The following is a 15,990-nucleotide window of genomic DNA, read 5'->3' as shown; positions in this document are numbered from 1 at the left end:
GTCCTGGGGCACAGAAGGGACCCCTGAGAATGGAGCCCCCAGGACGGTGCGAGCTCCTTCACATGTGCAGGGACACCAGGCTTCCTGGGGTAGCAATTCCACCTGCTGGGATCCACGGAGACTAAATTCCCACAAATATTAAATGCCATCGATTGAAGAGTGCATCTTTATGTATCACTAAGAAAGACAAAACACTGCCAATTAAACCAAGACATGATGCTTTATTATCACTTTGAATTTTTATTTTATATCTATTGAAAGGGCTCATTTAGACTTATTTAGACATAGATTTTTATCCTCTATCGCCACTATGCACATATAAAATGGAAAATCTCAGCAAAATAAATTGGTCAAGTTAGCCTAAAACCTCCTCTCATTCAGAGTTCAACACTTGTGAATTTCTTGTCATCTCAGAGTCCTTGATGTTTGCGTTTTTCACACAATATCCTCTTCTGGGACATCAAGAGTGTAGGTGGTGTGACACTTCTTAAAAGAGCATGCCACCTTGTCCCAGAGATTTTGTTTCAAGTAGACACTCACTCTTCAAGTTTTGATGCCGGCACTTCTCTTTTAAATCTTGCCAGAAGTTATCAGGCAACCGTGTCACTGTAACCAGGCCAATAATGATTGTGAGACACTGTGGATTCTAAAACAAACCCTGATTTCCAAAAGGTTAAAATGTGTGTGGATGGGGACACGGGTGTCTTTGGATCAGCGGGCTCTCTGCTCGCCCCCTTACTGATTCTGCTTCTAACGTAATAGAGAAGAGTCTTCAGTCAGAAAGCTGTGGTTTCAAATCCCAGCCACTCCACTCCCTAGCTCTGTGATGTATTCTTCATGGTTGGCTGGGACCTGCCACAGTAACAAACAACCCCCAAATCTCAGCAGCTTCCCCCAATAAAAGTTAGTTTTACCCAATCTACTCAAGGTCAAGGTGACCGGGCAGGGGGGCTGTCCTCCTTGTGCTAACTGCTTCGAACTTGTGGTCCCACCACCTCAACAAACCCCAGTCCACCACCCTCCTTGACTGGATGGGTGAGTGGGAGGAGAGGAACAGACTCCACGATTACAGACGGGCTTTCCCAGCTTCACCCTGGAACAGGCACCCATTACTTCCACCCACATTTCATCAGCCACAACGAGTCTAATGGCCCTGCCCAACTGCGAGGGGCCCAGAACTGTGCTTTTCTGGGTCCTCAGAAAGGACGATAAAGCAAAATCGTCATGCCAATAGTCAAGTCCAGCACACTGACTCTAGGCAATTTGCTAAGCCCCTCTGAACCTTCGTTTCTTATACAAAGGAAAGTTATGAATGTGTCTATTTCTTTGGGCTGTTACAAAGGATGCCACGTGGGACACGCTTTGCATTGGGCCTGGAACACGCGGGCTGTGCTGTATCATGACCTCCTAAAGGCACATAGAACACCCTTCCCACCTGGAAATAACTAACTTCCCTCTCCAAGGCATCTTTTCTCTCAGATAAGAGTCCCAGCAACCATCTCCTTCTCATGAATTTCAGACCCCTCTCCATTCAGGTCTCCCCCCAGAAGAGACCTTCATAAGAACTAATCACTCCTCTGTGTCTCTGCTTATCTGATCCTGGCACCTCTGAACACTTGCTGTGTGACCCTTGCCAAGTGTGCAGCCCTCTCTGGGCCTTAGCTTCTTCATCCATAAAATAAAGAGTCCTGGCAGAGCTCCCCACCTCCCTCCTCGCTCTAGCCCACTGGTGCCAGGTATGTAGGTTGGGGGTGGGGGTGGGGGTAGAAGGGTTGGCATGTTGCCAGAGCTCATTTTTCAAGACAAGGTGAGAATCCCCATTTTTGTCTGAAATCTGCCAGCTTTTTAAGGTTGACAACTATTTCTTAGGAAGAAAATTAACTCTATGTGCGCCAAACAAAACCTGTCGATGGAGCGGCTTTGGCAAGTTTACAAGCTCTGTCTACATGTTGGGTCGGTGAGAGGCTAGAAGTAGGACATTTCCCCTTTGAATGGGTGTTCCTGGGCCCAAACACATGTCCCGTGTAGCATCAGAGTTTCTGGAAAGGCCCAGGAATCAGCTCTTTTAAAATTTTATTTATTTATTTTTGTAAGTAATCTCTATAGCCAAGGTGGGGCTCAAACTCACAACCCGGAGATCAACAGCGGGCTGCTTCCCTGACCGGCCAGCCAGGCACCTCCCGGCCTTGATTGAAAAGCTCCCCCCATGTGGGTCTAAGGAGCTGCAGGAGTGAAGCAGAGACAGGTGCTGCTCCCTGCATGGGGTCCTCATGGGTGCTAGGCTTTGTGTAAGATTCCTCTGTGGATGGTCACTACACCCTCACAGCCGCCCATGAGTGAGCCTGGCTCTGGTGTCCTCACTGTCCAGAGGCCGGAGGGGTGAGGCAGAAAAGTTAACAACTTGCCCAGAGACCTGTGGCTGGCAGGGGAGTCTGAGGTCAGTCAGACTCCAGAATCCAGAAGAAGGAAGAGAAGGAGGGAGGGAAGAATTTAGAGAGATGCGTGGATGGATGGATGGATGGATGGATGGATGGATGGATGGATGTTAAGAAGAATGGATGTGTGATGGGTGGGCGGGTGGAAAGAAGAAAGGTAGAAGGAAGGGAAGAAAAGAAGTCAAGGAGGGAGAGAAGGAGGAATAGTAGTGTGGGGAGGAGTTGAGGGAATGAAGGGAGAAAGGATGAGTTAATGAATTACATGAGAGATGAATAGGGACGAAGGAGCGGCGAGCTGCTGCCCTGGGTGAGCTCTGATCCTAGGGGACCAGGACCGCCGGAGCTGAGGGTCGGGAGAAGACGGTCTCAGGCCGACGCCCTCAGGCCCCAGCCGCCCAGAGCCGCGCCCGGGTCGCTGCGCCGCCGCCGGCTTCTGCATCCCGCCGCCTGGCCGGGACGTGCTCGGCATTCGCGACGGTGGGGGGGAGCGGGCGCCGGGCATCCTCGGGGCCTTGCTGCACCCTAGCGGCGGCGCGCGGCACTGCAGCACCCTCCCCGGGGACCGCACGCGGCCTCCCTCCGCTCCGCCCCGCGCGCCGCCCGCGCTTTCCCTAGCAACCGGCCCCCGCGGCCGCGGCTCGCGCTCCCGCGGCGGCGCGCCGGCTGCAAACTTTAGCATCTCCAGGTCTGGCATCCGCTGGAGGGAATGGAGGGAGAAGCGTCTCCCGTGGCTTCTCCTGCAAAGGTTTTCTCTTTCTTGCCTCCGTGAAAAAGGATAACGAGATGGGGGTGGGAGCAGGAAATGGTTTAAGTTAATTTAAACTGTCTGCTGCGGGCAACAATCCAGAGGTTTTTCCCTGTTTTTCAGAGTCACGTCTGAAGCGTTGAGGGAAGCTCTTTGCTGCAGCCCAGCGGCCGCTGGTAGATCTTGGAAAGTCGAGGTGCAGGCGCCGCTTAGAAAGGGTCCCACCAAGGAGCAGCACGCCGGCCTGGCGGTGGCGTGGCGTGTGGCTGAGGCGGGTGGGCTCGGTCCTGGGCCCTTGAAAGGGCGTGGCTAACACTGCCTGCGGCCTTGTCCTTTGCCAGACACTTCTAATACATGGGCTCATTTTATCTGCCGAAGCCACGAGATTGGTAATATTCTTCCCCACTTGGCAGATAGGAAACTGAAGAGGAGATAAGGACTCAGAGCCAGTTAGTGGCAATGCCCGGGTTTTAAGTCGTGAAGGCCCATCCAGAGTTCACTGTCTAAAGGGCTCTGCTGAAAGTGGATGCTGTAACCATTCCCATCCTACAGGTAAAGATATTGAGGCCTCCAGAGGCTTGCCCAAGGCCACGTGTCTACAGTCGTCCTCCCACCTGTATCCCTGAAATCCTCCCTAGAACTCTGAGAGCTGACCTCATACAGCTGCACAACTGGTGAGGGACTGGCCGGAGCCCGTCTCCGAAATGGCCGCGAGGGTGCAGTCCCTATCAGCGGTCCTGATGACACAGGCTGTGTCCAGGGCCCTGTGTGCAGCTTCAGGGGGGCTCAGAGGCTGAGCCCACGCAATCCCTCTGCACCTGTCTCCTGCCTCCCTCCTCTGTGCCTAGAGGCATGGCACAGACACGTGGGGCTTCATTTCACCTGACAGCTCATTCCTGCATTCAGTCGATATTTCCTGAGTGTCTGCAGATGCCAGGCACTGTGCTGGACAGAGAGGGGACAGTGGGGGACAGGGTACTTAGTGATGAAGGCAGGCAACAAAGAAGTCGACCAAGGAATGCAGAAGATGATTCTGGATGCTAGTAAGTGCTGGCAATAAGGGAGACAGAAACAAGGTGACTCACTAAAAAGGGCTGGGGTGGGAGACCCTGTTGTCACCGCTCTGATGTGAACCCCACCTTTACCACCGTACCTGTTGCATTGTGGCGTGTGGGCCTACGTCTGCAGCTGTCCCCCACCAGGTGTGACAGCTCTGAAGCTTGCTAAGGGAGCTCGGAGACGGCTGGGGAGTCCCCCGAGAGGCTCTTGTGCTTCCCACTGGTTTCGGGACCGGGGATCACAGTGACGGTCACGGTGCCCTGAGCCCTTGTTCTGTTCCATTGTATACCTCCTCTCCATTGATCCGAGCAGCAGCCTTTCAGACGGATACTATTACTAACCCCATTTCCCAGATGTGGAAACTGAGGTCACACCTCTCTCGAAGGAGAGCCAGGAATTGAACAAAGACTCCCTGATTTCAGCACCCTATAGTCTGACTCGCAGCTGGACTCAGACTCAGTGAGAAATGCTTTAGGGAAGGAAGAAGAGGCGGGTATGTTACCTTGAGCAAGTCACTCCCCTCTCTGCGCCTCCATTTCCTGAGCCCCGCAAAACAGGGGTGAAGCAGAATGCTCACCTTGGCTGGGTTGTTCATTTTTGGGATCAAATGAGATCATCCAAGTAACCTGTCCAGCAAGAAGCCTGAAATTCAGGAACAGATTTTTTTAAATTAGAGGATGAATAAATGAATGAATGAGCTTTATAAATGTTAGTTTTCTTCCTTGTTCCCCAATTCTGTAATAATAGTAGTTTAAAAAAAAAAAAAACAAGTAAGTTCGGCTGGGGCTGCTTCTATGCCCAAATCCGTGCATGCTACAGCTGGCCATGTTGGTGATGTGCTTGTAGCCTGTCTCAAGGGCAGATCTCACCAGGCAGCATAAGCCCCAGCTTGTGGCTAACGTGTAAAGCAAGAGCCCCCATCAAAGTCCTTCTGCTCAGGGTATTTGAGAATCAGACAGACCAGGTCCAAATCCCCATCTGCACCTACTTGCTGTGTGATCTTGGGCAGAAGTCTTAACCTCTCTGGTGTGTGAATTCATCACTTGTGATAAAAACACCTGCCACATAGAGTTCTCCTAAGGATGCCATCCAAGTCTCCTTTCCCTAAGAAGTGGTGAGGGTGGGCAAAGGGGACAAGTCTGGAGGGTATCACACACATACATAGCTATTCACTGCCTTAACTTTAAGTCGCCCATTATTCTCTTTCCTTGGGCTCCTTCCTTACGTGGCCGTCCCCCGTCCCCCATCCAATCCACCAGCAATTCCCATCCATGTCAGGTCAGAATATAACACTGAGCCCGGGCTTTTCTGTCTGCCCTCCCTGCACCCTCCCTGGTCCCAGCCACCATCTTCCCCCACGTGGACAACTAGAACAGCCTCCAAACTGCTCTCCCGGCCCTGCCCTGCCCCTCCCCACTACACCCACTCCCCAGAGAGCAGCCAGAGAGGCCCGTGGACTTCCAAATCAGGTCCCTCTCCAGTTTTAGACCCCCTAGTTGCTTCTCCTTGAACTCAGAATAATAGACTTCCATTGCTGTGCTGGGAATTCTGTGTTTGTCCTCAAGATCACTCTTGTCCACCTGTTTGATGCCCAGAAGCAGACCTGAAGGGACTGCATCACCTTTGCCCTCTGGTTTCTGGGGGATTTGGCCACTAGGGGATGCCAGCAGACCAGGGGGCAGGAGGAGAGAGAGTGTCAGCAGAGGCCAGATCCCTCTGATGGAAGCTGCAGGTGGCCCCTGTAGGTATAACAATGCCCGGGTTCCCCTAACTGCTCCTCCCTGGCCTCCTGAGTACGAGGGGTGGCCACCAGGATGCCATGGCTGCTGATCCCAGGGTGTTTGTCACTTTGTGTTAATATCCTTCAACCCTACCCAGACCTCTAGAACCAGTCCCTATATTACATCCCCTGAGTGTGCCTCCTGTTACCTGTCTGGACAGTGACTAATACTAAGACCCCCGTGATCGAGCCCCTGAGGCCCTCCATCCTTTCCTTACTCTGCACCACCCTCTGGCCACACCTGGCTTCTTTCTGTCCCTCCCGCACGCCCAGCTTGTGGCCTCCTCAGAGCCACGGTGCTTGCTCTTCCATCCAGCCTGGGACACTGTGCCCGGATTTTTTGCACAGCTGGTCTCAGCCCAAATGTCACTGTGGAGGGAGGCTTTCCCTAACCACCTGTCACACACACCCTTGTTCACTCCAAATGCTTTGGACACCAAGACGTGTGGCGTGTCTTCCACACCAACAACCAATTCTCCAACTCTCCAGACACCATCTGGGGGTCCCACAATTCAGTCCAATTCTGATGCCAACCACCCATGGTTAGCGCACTCACTTAACCCTAACCAGGCTAAGGGCTTGGTCCCGCAAGACACCCCCACTTCAGATGCCAATCACAAGTCCCAGGCCCCCTGTACTTCTGACAGGTGGGCTATAAGTCAGGGGTTCCCACAACCCCCTCCTCAGGTTTGATCATTTGCTAGAATGACTCACAGAACTCTGGAAAACAGTTTCCTTGGTCGATTACTGGTTTCTTATAAAAGGATACAATTCCAGAACAGCCAGAGGGAAGAGATACATAGCAGGAGGAATGGGGGGGGGGGCGCGCAATGCATGGAGATCCTGAGCCCTCTTTAGGCACATCCCCTCTCCCAGCACCCTGATGCGCTCCCCAACCTGGAAGCTCTCCAGACCCCATTGTTGAGGGGTTTTATGGAGGTTCCATTACACAGGCAGGATTGATTCTATCATTAGCAATTGGTGATTGAACTCCATCTCCAGTCCTTCCCTTCTCTTGGGAGGTCAGGGGGTGGGGCTGAAAGTTCCAAAAGCTCTAGTCAGGCCTTGCTTTTGCTGGTGACCTGCCCCCATTCTGAAGCTGGGGGGGGGGGCGGCTGGGGAGATCTCCCCTCCAGCCATTCATTAGCATACAAAAGATACTCTTAACGCTCCAGAGATTCCAAGGGTCTTTGAAGTTCTTAGAGCAGGAACTAGGGACAAAGACCAAATGTTAAAACAAATGATACTCCTATTACCCCATCACTCAGTTAATTATAAGGGTTTTAAGAGCTCTGTGCTAGGAACTGGGGTCAAAGACCAAATATATATGGTATAATATCACACACCCTAATTAATTTCCTTCAGTGGACTTGCATCAATCCAAAATTAGTCCTGTTAAAAAGAACACCACAGCCCCAAAAGGATATCGTGTAAGCCATCGGGGCAAACCAAGACTTAATACTTAACCTAACTGCACGTTCAACCTGCCAGGAATGTAACCTTCAACCAGACAACACGGAATTTCTGGATCAATACTAAAATTTACTGAGAGGCTCTCCTTAGGAGAGCAGCCTTGCCTAAACAATGTATCCCTGGCTCCCCTCCACTTGCTAGATGGGATACCTCCCAGATTCATGAATCCTTTCATAAAGCCAATTAGATCTTCACATTTACTCCATTGAATTTTGTTGTTGTTTTTTTTTTAACAGTCCCTTCATGTATTTGAACACTTGGGAGTTCTATCTATTTCTGCCTATAGACATGTTAGCTGTGCAAAGGGCAGGGTTTTGTTTTTGTTGTTGTTGTTCCCTGCTGTACCTTGGGCGCCTCCTGCCATGCCTGGAACTTAGGAGAAACTCGGTAAATGTTTATGGAATACAAGAGCTGTCTGTTCACTTAGAAGGAGGGACTGAGGACACTCGCTCTGAAGCCCTTGAAGGCAGAGGGAGCACTTGAGTGTCTCTTAAAGGACATGATCGTGGCTTTATTGCCTCAAAGCTCTCCATGAGTCCTCTCAGGGCCCCAGAACTCAGGCAGCATGGTAATATTCCCAGGCGTGCTACCTGGAGAAGTAGCTGGATATCGACAGAAGTCTCAACTCTGGAGTCAGACACATCTGGGTTTGGATCCTGGCTCTGCTCTACCCTTCACTTCCCTGGCCCTCAGTTTCACTATCAACTGAAAAGAGGGGTCATTGTGAGGATGGGCGAGACCAGGTATGTAGGGTTTCTGGTACTGCCTTGTCCCCTGCACCGTGACTGGGGACGAAGAATTAGACAGGACGCAAAGAGAATGTGTGATGTCGCTGTGTCCCCTAGAAAGGGGCCCTGGCTGAGCCCCAAGCTGGAAGGGGGGAATAGGCAGATCTGTTCCTCTGTAACCAGACTCAAGGGGTTCACCATTTGGAGCACATTAAATTGAACACAAACTGAGAAAGTGTTGGAAGCAAAGAACCCTTTTTTGCTTGTGACAAGTAAAGAGACAGGGAGATAGATCTCCAAGCACCACCTTCCCGTACGGTTAGTACAGGAAGCTTTTCTGCAGTGGATTAGGGGGTGGGAGCAGGGAGCTTTCATACACATTAAGGAACTTATACATAGTCTATGACTTAGGCACCTTGGTTCAACTGTGCACGCCTCGCATGTCAACATGCTAGTGTATACACTATATGTTCACAAATCGGCGAAAAAGTCCCTCCGACTGAGGGCCTCCCATTGCATCCTAGCTGACACCACCATTCCTGGGCAGATTCTGAGGGCCTGGCTCGGTGGGGCGTCCAGGCTGAGAAAGGTTCGCGGAACCCTCCACATACAAGCCCAGAGAGCAGCAGCAGATGGGTCCCAGGCACCTGGAGCAGTGAGGGCATCGGGGAAGGACCTTGGGAAGCCTTAGAAAGGCTCACGGGCGCCCCTCGGCAGCACGTATGGCCTGCCCTCCAAGGACTTCTGGGGAATCTCAGCAGATGATGAGTTTCCTTCTCCAACCCCTTGATCCCCTCAAGGGGATCACAGAACTTAAAGGGACCCCCAAGGCAAAAAAAGCGAAGCTAAATTGGCTGAGACTTGTTTCCCACCCCCCCGGAAGAATGGAGCTCAAATGACAAATTAAGACAAAGCGAATGAATAAAGAAAGTAGCATTTCTTGCACACCCGAGTCTTGGACTGAGACCCATTCCTACCACAGATCACCTTGCCAGGAGCCCCCACGGGACATGTGTCTTCCTCGCCCCCTGAAAGAGACCGGCTGGAAAAGAGAAATCTTGAGGGGCCCTGGGCTTCTGAAAGGCTGTCCTGGGCCAGGGACAGCAATTCTGTGGGACTCCAGTGGGGACAAGTAGCAATGGCCAGAGGTACAAGTGTGGTCTGATGAATCCCAAGAAGCTCCTCGAGGAGGGAAGGAACCAGTGTGAGAGGAAGTGAGCTTCCTGTCCCAGCAGGTATGCAAGTAGACGCTATCGGAGGTGTGGAGAGGTGACTCCTACTGGGGAGCTGGCCTGACTTAAATAATACAGAGGCCTCTTTGAAGCATAAGAGTCTACAAGTCTGCAAGTAAAGCCCAGAGTGACAGTGAGTAATCAGAGCCAGGTCGTTAGTGGGATGTATGAGGAATTGAGGAAGAGGAGGGAGTAAAAGAGAGAGGAAGAAGAACAAAAGGGCCCCAGCTGGGAAGCGGGTGTGATTCTGGTAGTCCGATAACTGAGAAAGAGTTCTTCAAAGATAGCATTAAACCCAGGGTGAGCAACAGTCAGAACAGCCTACACCGTGCTACAGAGCAAGTAAGCCATGATCTCTCGGTGCCCTAACACGATACGATTCTGTCTCACTCATGCAAAGTCTGGCCGGCCCTACGGCTCTGATTTCTGGAACATATGGCCCCCAAGCAAAAGAGAGGCGGAAAGAGGACCACCAGCACTTATCTGTCCCAGCCCAAAAGTGGCGCTGGACTCTGCCACTTGCGGGCCATTGGCCAGAACTCGTCATGTGATCCCAACCATCTGGTCTCAGCCTGGTGATAAGATTTCACAGCTCTCTGACACCGCTGATCTCCTTTATGGTTCAGAGCCTGCAGGGAAAAAAAAGAACAATTTACCGAGCCTACAAAACGCTCTCTGTTCCTAACACGTTCCTTCTCGTGATTATCTCCTATGGAGGGCAAATGATGCCAATTTCCCATGTGGGATGGCAAAGTAAACTTTCCTTTTCAAGAAATTTATTTATTTTTAAAAACTGAGTCTATTTAAAGAAGAATATTAATTCTGTTCCAAGTTAAACTGTGCAGCACATATATTAATATTTATTTTAGAAGAGGTAATACATACTTCAAAATTCAAAAAGTATTACAGTACAGAGAGTGAAAACTCAGCTCCATCCCCAGCCACACAATTCCCCTTCCTGTTAAGACCCTTTATGAATGACTTCATGGATACTTTTGCTCTTACCAACAACACTGTGATGAACCTCCCTGTGTGTACCCCATTTGGCATGCAAATGGGTACATTAAGGCTAAGTCCCTAGAAAGAAAATTCTGGGGCCCCAGGTGTGGGCATGTACCTCCCCATGGTTCAGTTGGGTGCATGGCTGCCATGTTAGTGGGACAGGTTTTCAGCAAAGCCCCACTCAGGGCAATTTGGACCGTACGTGATTTTATTAGTTTGCTCAACACACCTTGATACGTACCTATCCTGAGTCAGCCCTGTGCTGGGAACAAGGATTGAAAGATGAATTTGACTCAGTCTTGACCTCAAAGAGTTCATGATCTAGCTGGAGAAGGCAGGTGCACCAGTCAGTTGCTATGGTTATCTACTGCAGCATGGTATACCACTCTGAAACTTAGAGGCGCCAAGCAACAACTAGGATGCTGACGGATTCCGTGGGCCAGGGACTCCAAAAGGGCAGAGCCAGGATGGTTTTTCTCTGTTCCCGGATATCTGAGGTCTCAGCTGGGGGGACCTGAATGATAGCGAAGAGAAGGATCCATTTCTACAACAGTTTCTTTCATTCCCAGCTCTGGTGCCCATGCTGGGAGCTGAGCTGAGACTGTCAACCAGAGCTCTTAACGTGTGGCCTCTTCAGCAGGGCAGTCACGGGGTCATTAGACTACCTACAAGGTGGTTCAGGGCTCCTAGAGCAATTGTTCTAGTGATCACAGCAGAAGCTGCATGGCCGTGGTTGACTCAGCCCTGGAAGCCATGCATTGTCATTTGCACCGCAAGCCAGCCATGATTCAAGCAGAGGGGTGAGTGTTTTTTTTTTTTTTAAAGATTTTATTTATTTATTCGACAGAGATAAAGACAGCCAGAGAGAGAAGGAACACAAGCAGGAGGGAGTGGGAGAGGAAGAAGCAGGCTCATAGCGGAGGAGCCTGATATGGGGCTGGATCCCATAACGCCGGGATCACGCCCTGAGCCGAAGGCAGACGCTTAACCTCTGTGCCACCCAGGCGCCCCAAGGGGGGGGTGAGTGTTTTAAAGCGACCACATGGCCAATCGTAATACAGGATACACATTGTAGTAAAGGCAGGTCGAGCACACAGAGAGCCCCGTACAAGAGTGACAGCTTTATTCCCTCGGAGAGCGATAAGAAGACACTCAGGGAAAGCCATTGAAAGGAGGTGACACAGAACTGAGGATTGAAAAGTACGAGCAAAGTCACCAAAGGCTAAAATGGAGTGGGAGGAGGAAGGGAGGGTTTCAGGCAAAGGGAACCGAGTGTGCAATGATTTATGAGTGCTTTGAAAGGCTTGTGCATGAAAAGGTGAGGAACTTCCACGCAGAGGGTAAGAGGCTAGGCTACGGAGTCATGGACGGGAGTTGAGATCTTAGCTCTGCCACTTTCCAGCTGTGTGACAAGTGAGCCTCAGCTTCCTCACCTGTAAAAAGCCTCAGGGTTCTGCAGCCCCTCGGATTATTCTAAGGAATAACTGAGGTAAGACGGGTCCTGGCATAAAAGCACTGGAGGCATGTTTGCCGTTGACATCACTATGAAATCTTGGCCGCACTTTGGAATCATCGAGGGAGCTTTAAAAAACACTGATGTAACAAAAGCACAAAACTTATTATACTCTGAAAAATCACAAAACGTGGTTGAAGTAAATTAAGGAAGACCTGAAGAAATGAGAAGACATCCCATGTTCATAGATCAGAAGACTTAGTAGGGCTGCCACCTTAGCAAGACTTCCCAAATGGATCTAGTTTCCACTCAATCCCTATCAATATCCCAGCTGACTCAGGGTATCCTAAAATTCACATGGAAATTCAAGGAACCCAGAATATAATCTTACATTATCGAAAAAGAAGATAAAGTTGGAGGGATCACGCTTCCCTCTTTCAAAACTTACTACAAAGCCACGGTAACCGAGACAGTGTGGTATTGACATTGTACATCCGTGGAACAGATCTGGGAGACCAGAAATAAGCCTCTATGTCTATGGCCAATGGATTTGGGGTGCAGTCCACTCAATGGACAAAGAACAGTCTTTCCAACAAATGGTCCTGGGACAACTGGATATCCACACCCAAAAGCGTGAACAAAGTTGAACCTCCTCGCTCCACATGCAGAAGTTATTCAAAATGGATCAAAGTCCTAACTCTAAGAGCTCAAACTATCTAAACGCTTTGAAGAAACATAAGAGAAAATCTTGGTGGTCTTGGATTTGGATCTGTGATGTGACACCAAAATCATAAACCACAAAAGAAAAACTAGACGAATCGGACTTCATCAAAATTAAAAACATTGTACCGCAAAGGACACCATCTAAAAAGGGAAGGGGTGTCTGGCTCGCTCAGTCAGAAGGGCATGGGACTCTTGATCTTGGTGTTGTGAGTTCGAGCCCCACACGGGGTGCAGAGATTACTTAAAAATGTCTAAAAATCTAAAAAAAAAATTTTTTTAAAGGGAAAGGACCACCCACAGAATGGGAGGAAAAGGATGCCAATTACATAGCTGACTTGCACATACCATATATAAAGAACGTTTATAACTCAATAATAAAAACATGGATAACCCAATGTTAAAACGGGCCAAGAACCTGTGAAAAGATGCTCAACATTATCCATGAAGGAAACGCAGATCAACACCACCCGGAGACACTGCCTCACACCTACCAGGTAGGCTAGAATCCCAAAGATAGACAGTGACACATGCTGGTGAGAATGTGAAGAGGTAGGGACCCTCTCACTCTGCCAGAGGGAATGCAGAACGGGAAACATTCTTCAAATACTAAACACAGAGGAGCGCCTGGGTGGCTCAGTCGTTAAGCATCTGCCTTCGGCTCAGGTCATGTTCCCAGGGTCCTGGGATTGAGTCCCACATCGGGCTCCCTGCATAGCGGGGAGCCTGCTTCTCCCTCTCTCTCTGCTGCTTCCCCTGCTTGTGCTCTCTCTTGCTCTCAAATAAATAAATAATCTTTTAAAAAAAAATCCCATACAGGAATGTTTACAGCAGCAGAATTCATAATAACCAAAGAGTGGAAAAAACCCAAATTTCCATCCACCAATGAAGGAATAAATAAAATGTGCTATATCCATATAATAAAATATTACTCAGCAGCAACAACAAAAAAATGAAGTACCAATCCATCCTCCAATGTGGATCAACATTGAAAACATGATGCTTTGTGAAAGAAGCCAGGCTCAAAGGACCACATATTACATGATCCCATTCATGTGAAATTTCTACAATAGGCAAATCTACAGAGATCGAAGGTAGATTACTTGTGCCCTATGGCTGGGGGTGTGGGGGGACAGGGGAAGATGGGGAGGATTGGGGAGTGACCGCGAAGGGGTGCATGACATCTTCTTGGGGTCATGAAAATGCGTTTATTTATTTTTTTAAAAGATTTAATTTTTAAGTAATCTCTACACCCCACGTGGGGCTTGAACTTACAACCCCGAGATCAAGAGTCACCTGTTCCATTGACTGAGCCAGCCAGGCGCCCCAAAAATGCTTTTAAATCANGCAGGAGCCCCAAAAATGCTTTTAAATCAATAGCAGTAACTATTTTCCCCCATTTCTCTTTTGTATGGTCTCTAGGAAATGATGGATGTTAACTAAACGTACTGTGGTTATCATTTCACAGGATTTGCAAACCAAGTCATTGCACTGCACACCATAAACTTACACAGTGCTGTCAGTTACAACTCAATGACACAGAAGAAAATTGGTGGTGATGTATGCACCACTCTGAATATACTAAAAGGTACTGGGTTGTTCAAAGAGAGAGAGAGAGAAGGAAGAAAAAAAGAGAGAGAGAAAATCTGATGCCTGGGCCCAATTCCAGAACAGTCTGCTTCCATGGTCCTGGAGGGCGGCCTGGGCATCAGAATTTGAAGGCGCCAGGCGCGGCTACAGGGCAGCTCGTTGAGAGCTACTGAGCTAGAGAAGGGGGAGCCTAAGAACAGAGAGAGATGAACAGAGAGGCGGGCAGAGCCCAGCAATGGGTTATGTGGACAAACGTAGGTCAGGATGCCACCAAGGGGCGGACAGTGCCGTGTATGGAGGTCAAGCAGGATGGCTGTCTGTGGGCAAGAGGACAGATTCACCACCAAAGGCATCCTCTGTGGGGGTCAGGGGGCACAAGTGGCTGAATCCACCCAGGCTCTGCTTACTGCTCCCTGAGCTCACAGGGCTCAAGTCCATCCCCTTTCTGGAGCAGGCGAAGGCGGCTGGGAGTTGGGCTACACCTTTCCAAGAGTCTCCAAATAGTGAATTGACACCTCACTTTGAAACTGCACATCTATTTTATCTCAGTGCCTTAATTGGAATCTCGATTTTAACATCCTGTTACCACAAGACTGTTGTACAGTTAACAAGACTGAATTACATTCATTTCCATTCGGTGAGCGCAATTACGCTCATCAAGCAACATTCCTTGTCACATTTAATCTTTCAGCAACTCTTAGAGACAAGCTACTATGGGCATGATCCCCATTCCACAGACTGAGACACTGAGGCCTGGCAAGGTAAGGGACTTGGCCAAAGGCACCTGGTAGGAAGTGGCAGAACAGGGATTTGAACCCAAGTCAGACTGATGCCAAGCCCTTGCTGGTAAGACATAGAAGCCTTCCAGTCCTGAAGTTCTTCAGTGACCAAGTCAGGAGACCGAAGTCCCCTGACGCCAAGTGTCTACCTGCTGAAAAGCAGGGTAGTGATAAAACCAGCATCAGTACCCAGGTCGCTGTCACCGAAGCTGGCAACCACACCAGCTGCATGTTTGGGGGGCACCCAGTACGCAGTAGGGACATAATAATGTCAGCACCCCCTTCCACCTCCAGGAGAATTACCAAGTTCAATTAACCTAGTGGCTTTCCTTTCAGGGAGCCCCTGTTTCTCTGGCAGATCCCACAGGCATATCCAAGGCTTCTGAGGATTTACACATGCCGTCCTCCCTCAAGAAGTCCCCTCTGTTTTATGCCTCACTCACTATCCTTGGAAAGAGCCACTGTGGTCCTCCCTCCTCCTGGCGCCCAGCATGGCTCTCCTCTCTCGGGCGCTCACTCCAGACGTATTATTCATGGTGAGCTCATTTGTTCCGAATGCAGATGTAATATGTAATTCCCCAAGAATTCAAATGTAATTTAAAGTTATTTTCCAATATCTAATTTGCCTTTTATTTATTTAGGGCAATATTTCAGCGGGAGCCTCCCAGCTAAAGTGCCCGTGTTTGTTTACAGGGCCAGGCCCGGCGACGGCGGGGAGCCACACGCCCCAGACAGAGACGTTACCGATTAAAAAAGTAATTACAACATTGAACACAGCCTTAAATAAAAGCGAAAATGCAAGAGACGGGAGAGGAAGCAAAAACATAAATTGGGAACAATACCGTTTTCCCCAGACGTTTTGTAATATTTGCAGCCTGCCTGGTACTGGCGGCCTCCCCTGGCTGCATCAGACCCAAGCAGCAGCGAGGGACGGGGTGGCTCTCCCCTGTAAAGAGGTAGGAAGAAGAAGTTCAGAGATCATCGGTCTGCCTAT

At 49.7% G+C, this 15,990-nt stretch overlaps 1 long non-coding RNA gene across 4 annotated transcripts in view; it reads right to left on the bottom strand.

The window, feature by feature from the left end:
* Positions 1-225: 225 nt before the first annotated feature.
* The window catches only part of LOC105242022, a 62,126-nt gene continuing 46,361 nt past the window's right edge, over positions 226-15,990 (bottom strand). For all 4 annotated transcript variants that reach the window (XR_004628441.1, XR_004628440.1, XR_004628442.1 and 1 more), the window contains 3 exons: positions 10,696-10,968; positions 4,742-10,081; positions 226-606 (listed from right to left, as the gene is read on the bottom strand). This is a non-coding gene — a long non-coding RNA (uncharacterized LOC105242022). The remainder of the gene's footprint in view (positions 607-4,741; positions 10,082-10,695; positions 10,969-15,990) is intronic.

The sequence above is a fragment of the Ailuropoda melanoleuca genome, chromosome 10 (genome assembly GCF_002007445.2).
Source record: "Ailuropoda melanoleuca isolate Jingjing chromosome 10, ASM200744v2, whole genome shotgun sequence".
NCBI classification, from domain to species: domain Eukaryota; kingdom Metazoa; phylum Chordata; class Mammalia; order Carnivora; family Ursidae; genus Ailuropoda; species Ailuropoda melanoleuca.
Note: the sequence above shows the minus strand (reverse complement) of the source record. Positions and strands in the feature narration are given on the sequence as shown.